At 37.0% G+C, this 6,411-nt stretch overlaps 1 long non-coding RNA gene across 2 annotated transcripts; it reads right to left on the bottom strand.

Moving 5' to 3' along the window:
* Window positions 1-563: 563 nt before the first annotated feature.
* LOC126259591 (uncharacterized) lies at window positions 564-5,741 on the bottom strand. 2 transcript variants are annotated; one of them, XR_007546535.1, is made up of 4 exons: window positions 3,522-5,741; window positions 3,236-3,277; window positions 2,728-2,764; window positions 564-1,256 (listed from the first exon to the last, which is right to left on the bottom strand). It is a non-coding gene; the product is annotated as an uncharacterized LOC126259591 (long non-coding RNA). The 2 variants fall into 2 exon arrangements; XR_007546534.1 differs by lacking the exon at window positions 3,236-3,277.
* Window positions 5,742-6,411: the final 670 nt, after the last annotated feature.

Here is a 6,411-nt window from a genome sequence, read left to right as displayed (position 1 = left end):
GGTCAGGATGAAGCTGGCTAAGGTAATGAGGAAAGAGGTTTTAGGTAGGGTGGCAGGTGATCCATCGCAGCGAGGCCCTCGTCCAGACATATTTAAATATGTCTGCTTATGTCTGTATATGTGTGGATGGATATGTGTGTGTGTGTGTGCGAGTGTATACCTGTCCTATTTTCCCCCTAAGGTAAGTCTTTCCGCTCCCGGGATTGGAATGACTCCTTACCCTCTCCCTTAAAACCCACATCCTTTCGTCTTTCCCTCTCCTTCCCCTCTTTCCTGATGAGGCAACAGTTTGTTGCGAAAGCTTGAATTTTGTGTGTGTGTTTGTGTTTGTTTGTGTGTCTATCGACCTGCCAGCGCTTTCGTTCGGTAAGTCACATCACCTTTGTTTTTACATATATTTTTCCCACGTGGAATGTTTCCCTCTATTTTTTATACCAGTATTCAACATGTATCGACTGTTGCTTTATAAATCACAAACTTGTATGTAGTATATCAAATCTGACTTCTTTTACATTTTTTGTACAAACTATGTACTTAATCATGATTTACAGGAAGAATGAAGAAATACAAATATAAATAAATGAATTTTTTGATATGTGTTACTCTGTACATCATTTACATAGTAGAATGAGTGCATACTGAACTGAAGCAGTTCTGCAATTCAGTTTTATGTAAATGACATCAGGACAACCAGATTTCAATCCAAAAGTAAATAAAGGTTTGGATCCTATGTAATAGTTGAAACCTTCTCCTGCACAGTTCCTTTTATGGTTGCGGTACACTCTGTTATCACAGACTCTTTCTGTTTTATCTGTGTTTCATGTATCTAGCTGGGTTTTTACAAACACAGAGCAGTGAATTATGGTGAGTTTGACAAAATGTTTACCCAGAAACTGAATGTGCACTGTTAAACCCATAATAATGTTGATACAAACTAGGAGCAAAATTGAGGACGCTGTGAACCTTCAGGTGGAAAATTATCAGGTTCAGATCAAAAACAGTTTTCCATGCAAGTGATTATCATTTGGCTCCCCCATTCTCCCTTGTAAACTTTCACCTGTTTCAGTTTTTGTGACTAATTGTGACACTCATACAAATACTCTGTATACAAATCTTGCACTTGGGTGTCACTGATGCTCCTCTCAGCTTGGCTTTCCAGGTGTCTGCTACTAGTTGTATACATCTTACAGTTGTGGCATCTCTGGTGCCCCTCTCACCTCGGCAACCCATGTGACAGCTTGTGCCTTAAATTGGCCCTGAAAACAAGTGCCTCAGGTAAATAACATTATCACTATTTGCTTTTTGAAATTAATGACAAGTAGAAGGAAAGTTGTTACTCACCATATAGCAGATGTGCTGAGTTGCAGATAGGCACAACAAAAAAGACTCTCACAATTAAAGCTTCCAGCCATTGGCTATTGTCAACAATACACAGGTATGCACTCTCTCTCTCTCTCTCTCTCTCTCTCTCTCTCTCTCCAGCAGCTGCCTGAGACTGCAGTTTGTGTGTGTGTGTGTGTGTGTGTTGACGAAGGCCATGGCAGAAAGCTTTAATAGTGAGAGTCTTTTTGTTGTGCCTTTCTGCAACTCAGCATCTCCTCTATATGGTGAGTAGCAACTTTCCTTCTCATAGTATTGTTACATTCCATCCTGGATTTTCCATTGTTTAATGACAAGTACATCATTTAAAAATTAACTGGGATACTATCTATATATGATGATATCCCCAAACTAGTGTCTTAGCTGTCCAGTAGTCAGGATGAACAAGTGCCTCACATAAATAACATTATCACTATTTGCTTATTGAAATTAATGACAAGTACATAGTTTAAACATTAACTGGGATACCGACAAGGTGGTCATACAAACTAGCTGTACATAGGAAAGCAGCAGTATGTGTTTCTTATCGAAAATGTAATCAGTGCTAGAGATTGGTGCAATTGAATTTACACTCCATTTTGGAATGAAAAACTTTCTGTACAATGTTTTGTAATCATTATGACATCTGATGATAATGACGTGCAATTCTGGATGTGGTAAAAAAAGAAGAATATACATAGCATGCAACTGCGTTCAGCCAATTAAATTGAGGCTTTGGGTAGACAATAACTATCAGTATATTTACGTTAACTCAAATGCACCACCAAATACCCATATGCAAGGCTGGAGGTAAGCAAACACCTCTAATTACAGACCTAAACCATTGCTTCTAATCTTTTCAGAAGTATTTGAGAAAGTGGCATGTGATAGGATACTGACTCATTTAAGTAGGTAGAACTTTTAAGTGGCTCACAGTTTGGCTTTCTTAATAGATTCTCAACAGAGAAAGCAATGCAAAGCCTCCAAATGAAGTGCTAGGAGAGCTAAATATGGAAAATCATCCTGGTGCTATATTCTGCGACCTTGCACAAACCTTCAATTGTGTGGATCACAAAATTCTATTTAGTAAATTAAATTGTTAAGGGATCAGTGGCATCCTTCTTGTGCCGATGAAATTGTACCTTCTTAATGGTAAACAGAAGACCTCTTTAACAGACTGTGTCTCAGGTATGAAACACCTCTGAATGAGAGAACATATAGTACGAAGTACCACTACGATTGATGCTGGGCCTTCTCTTGTTTCTAACGTATGTAAATGATCTTGCAATGACTTTAAAGGCAACTCAAAAACTGTAATTTTTGCTGATGATACAAGTACTCGTATATAAACCAAGGATCCAAACTCACCCTTACTAGACACAGCTCAGATGATGGCTCAACATGCCTAGAAGAAAAATGCTATATTAGCACCAGATGTAGGCATTAATGGTCATACACTAAATGAATAACGATGCGTAAAATTCCTTGGTGTCCAATTGGATAACAAGCTAAAACAGAATCAATAAAAATTGAATCAAGAAGCTCAAGTCAGCATGTTATGCAGTTAAAAATGAATTTAACATATCTCATTAACACACTTTCTACAAATTATCTGAATATCTAGATTCAGAGACAGAAAATTTGTCAGCTTTGTGGCACACAGTGCTCAGGCGTTGTTGTAAAACGGTTTGACAAGTAGATATTAAGCTACTAATAGCAGATAAACAGCATAAAACTGATGAAGCAGCAACTTCTTTCAAAGTAGCAGCTTCCTTACTAACTCACTCAATTAAATTTAGATGAATGATAGTAAGTATTATAGACAGCAGCATGCAGATTAAGTTTCTGTGATATCATTGTCTCATGTTACATGTACCTTGACTCATTCGACATCCATGAAGATTCTCCTTGATGGGACCTGTGGAACGCAATGAATGAATGAGTGCCCTTCGAAGTATCTCATTCTATTGACCTAAAGATGAAGTGTGTTGGCATATTTTGCACAGTTCTACTCCCCATGCCTTATTGAATTATATTCTTGAGCAATGCACATGAAGTATGTAAAGTGATTATTCAGCAGAAGTAAGATATTGTGTAAAGTAGATAACTGTACATCTTGCAGAAGCCATTTTAAGACTCTTGGAATGCTTACAATTACTTACCAAAAATTTTGCTCCTTACAGGTTATTGTTGCTGATGATGAGAGTCAGTTTCAGCTACACTGTGATTTTTAGATTCACACAGTACAGGAGACAAAAGTAATATTCACGTTGACTTCGCCTGCTTGTCGAGAGTTCACATCAGAGTTATGTTCTGTGGTGGGAAGATTTTCATCAAACCCCTACCTAACAAAAAGTAAGAAATTTGGTATCCCTCACAGTTAAAAACAAAATTAAAAACATTCATCATTAGTTACTCTTTCTAAAAATTATCGGCATTCACGGATTCAAAAGCTTTGTTAGCCATTTGGGAAGTATCAGTGTTTGTTATGAAGCTGCATGACAAGTATTAACACACTGAAAACAGGACTCAGTATTTACAGATGTAGCTAATACTTTTTTTTGAAGAATACCATTATAATGAAGTAAATATTAAACTATTAATTGCAGATAAGCAGCAGCTACATAGTAAAAATGAGGAGGCATTGTGCTCTTTCTAATTTACTCAAATTTAGGTGGCATAAACATGAATACCATTAAGCAGTGTAGTAATAAGTTTATTGTTATGCTGTACCACTTCTGTGCTATTTGGTGTTTGTAACCCACTACGAATCAAGTGGACATCTGAAGAATGCAGAAAGTTGAAATAAGTGGTTCATGTAATGTTAAAACAACAGCTGGTTCCTCAAACTGGGGGGCTATCAAGTACGGGGTCCCACAGGGTTCGGTCTTAGGTCCTTTACTGTTCTTGATATACATTAATGACTTACCATACCACATTGATGAATATGCAAAGTTAGTTCTTTTTGCTGATGATACAAGTATAGTAATAACATCCAAAAACCAAGAACTAAGTGATGTAATTGTAAATGATGTTTTTCACAAAATTATTCAGTGGTTCTCAGCAAACGGACTCTCTTTAAATTTTGATAAAACACAGTATATACAGTTCCGTACAGTAAATGGTACAACTCCAGTAATAAATATAGACTTTGAACATAAGTCTGTAGCTAAGGTAAAATTTTCAAAATTTTTAGGTGTGTCCATTGATGAGAGGTTAAACTGGAAGCAACACATTGATGGTCTGCTGAAACGTCTGAGTTCAGCTACGTATGCCATTAGGGTTATTGCAAATTTTGGTGATAAGAATATCAGTAAATTAGTTTACTATGCCTACTTTCATTCACTGCTTTCGTATGGCATCATATTCTGGGGTAATTCATCGTTGAGTAGAAAAGTATTCATTGCTCAAAAACGTGTAATCAGAATAATTGCTGGAGCCCACCCACGGTCATCCTGCAGACATCTATTTAAGGATCTAGGGATCCTCACTGTATACCGGTATATATTCACTTATGAAATTTGTTGTTAATAATCCAGCCCAGTTCAAAAGTAATAACAGTGTGCATAGCTATAACACCAGGAGAAAGGATGATCTTCACTATGCAGGGTTAAATCTGACTTTGGCACAGAAAGGGGTAAATTATGCTGCCACAAAAGTCTTTGGTCACCTACCAAACAGCATCAAAAGCCTGACAGATAGCCAACTAACATTTAAAAATAAGTTAAAAGAATTTCTAGATGACAACTCCTACTCATTGGCTGAATGTTTAGATATAAATTAAGGGGGGCAAAAAGTGTCATGCAATATTTTGTGTAATGTAATATCTTGTACAGACATCTTTTATTAACCGACACGTTCCACATCATTACAAAGTGTCGTATTCATGATCTATGGAACAAGTATTAATCTAATCTAATCTAATCTGCCATCACAAGCTGATGGAAGAAGTCATAGGGAAGTGAAGCAGACAGAAGTGGACAAGGTGTTATTTTGCAAGAAGCATCAAGTAGGTTTTAAATTAGATTATATTTACTTTCATTCCAATTGATCCATAGTGAGAAGGTCCTCCAGGACGTGGAACATGTCAGAAAAACAGCAATACATGACAAATATTTACAACTAAAACAAATAAGCTAATGTACCATTCCACAGGTCCCAAGTGGAATGATCGTCATTTTTGAATGAACACTATATGAAAGAGTCATTTTACAAATACTAATGCACTGAATTTAGAATTAAAAGTATACAAAGATGATGTAACTTACCTAACGAAAGCGTTGGTATGTTGATAGACACACACACAAAATTCAAGCTCTCGTAACCAACGGTTGCTTCATCAGGAAAGAAGGAAGGAGAGGGAAAGATGAAAGGATGTGGGTTTTAAGGGAGAGGGTAAGGAGTCATTCCAATCCCGGGAGCGGAAAGACTTACCTTGGGGGGGGGGGGGGGGGGAAAGGACAGGTATACACTCGCGCACACACACATCTCCATCCGCACATATACAGACACACTATTTTTTTTTTTTTAATTATGAATTTGGCCAGCTATGGACCGCATACAACTTAAGACTTATGGTGTTTCTTTTTCTTCCGTTCTTCCCAGTACTTCTTCATTTTCTCGCCAACTGCTCGTCTCTGCTCATCTGTCCACACTCTCTTGGGTCGAGGTTTTGGCGCATCTTCTTCATAGTTTGCGTTTTCTATAAGTAGCCTAAAGTTATTCCTGTCACGTATTATTTCTTCTGTAACACCTATTTTGTTGGCGTCTTTCTTTACTGCTTCTATCCATCCTACAGTGTTTTTCAGCTTACTAACGTAATTAAAAATTTTCTTTGTTGTCCGTGTTTCTTCCATTCTTTTTAAATGTCCATAAAATTTTAGCCGTCTCTTCCTCATTGTATCTGTGATCTTTTCTGTATTTTTGTATAGGTCTTCATTTCTCCTTTTAATCCACCTGTTTTCCTTGTTTTTCTCAGGACCTAGAATTTTTCTTAATATTTTTCTCTCTCTTTTTTCTAGTTCTCTTAATTCGCCTTTCTTATTCAATGTT

The sequence above is a fragment of the Schistocerca nitens genome, chromosome 5, assembly GCF_023898315.1.
Source record: "Schistocerca nitens isolate TAMUIC-IGC-003100 chromosome 5, iqSchNite1.1, whole genome shotgun sequence".
Classification (NCBI taxonomy): Eukaryota; Metazoa; Arthropoda; class Insecta; order Orthoptera; family Acrididae; genus Schistocerca; species Schistocerca nitens.
The sequence above is the reverse complement of the archived record's forward strand: the minus strand, read 5'-3'. Positions and strand labels throughout refer to the sequence as shown.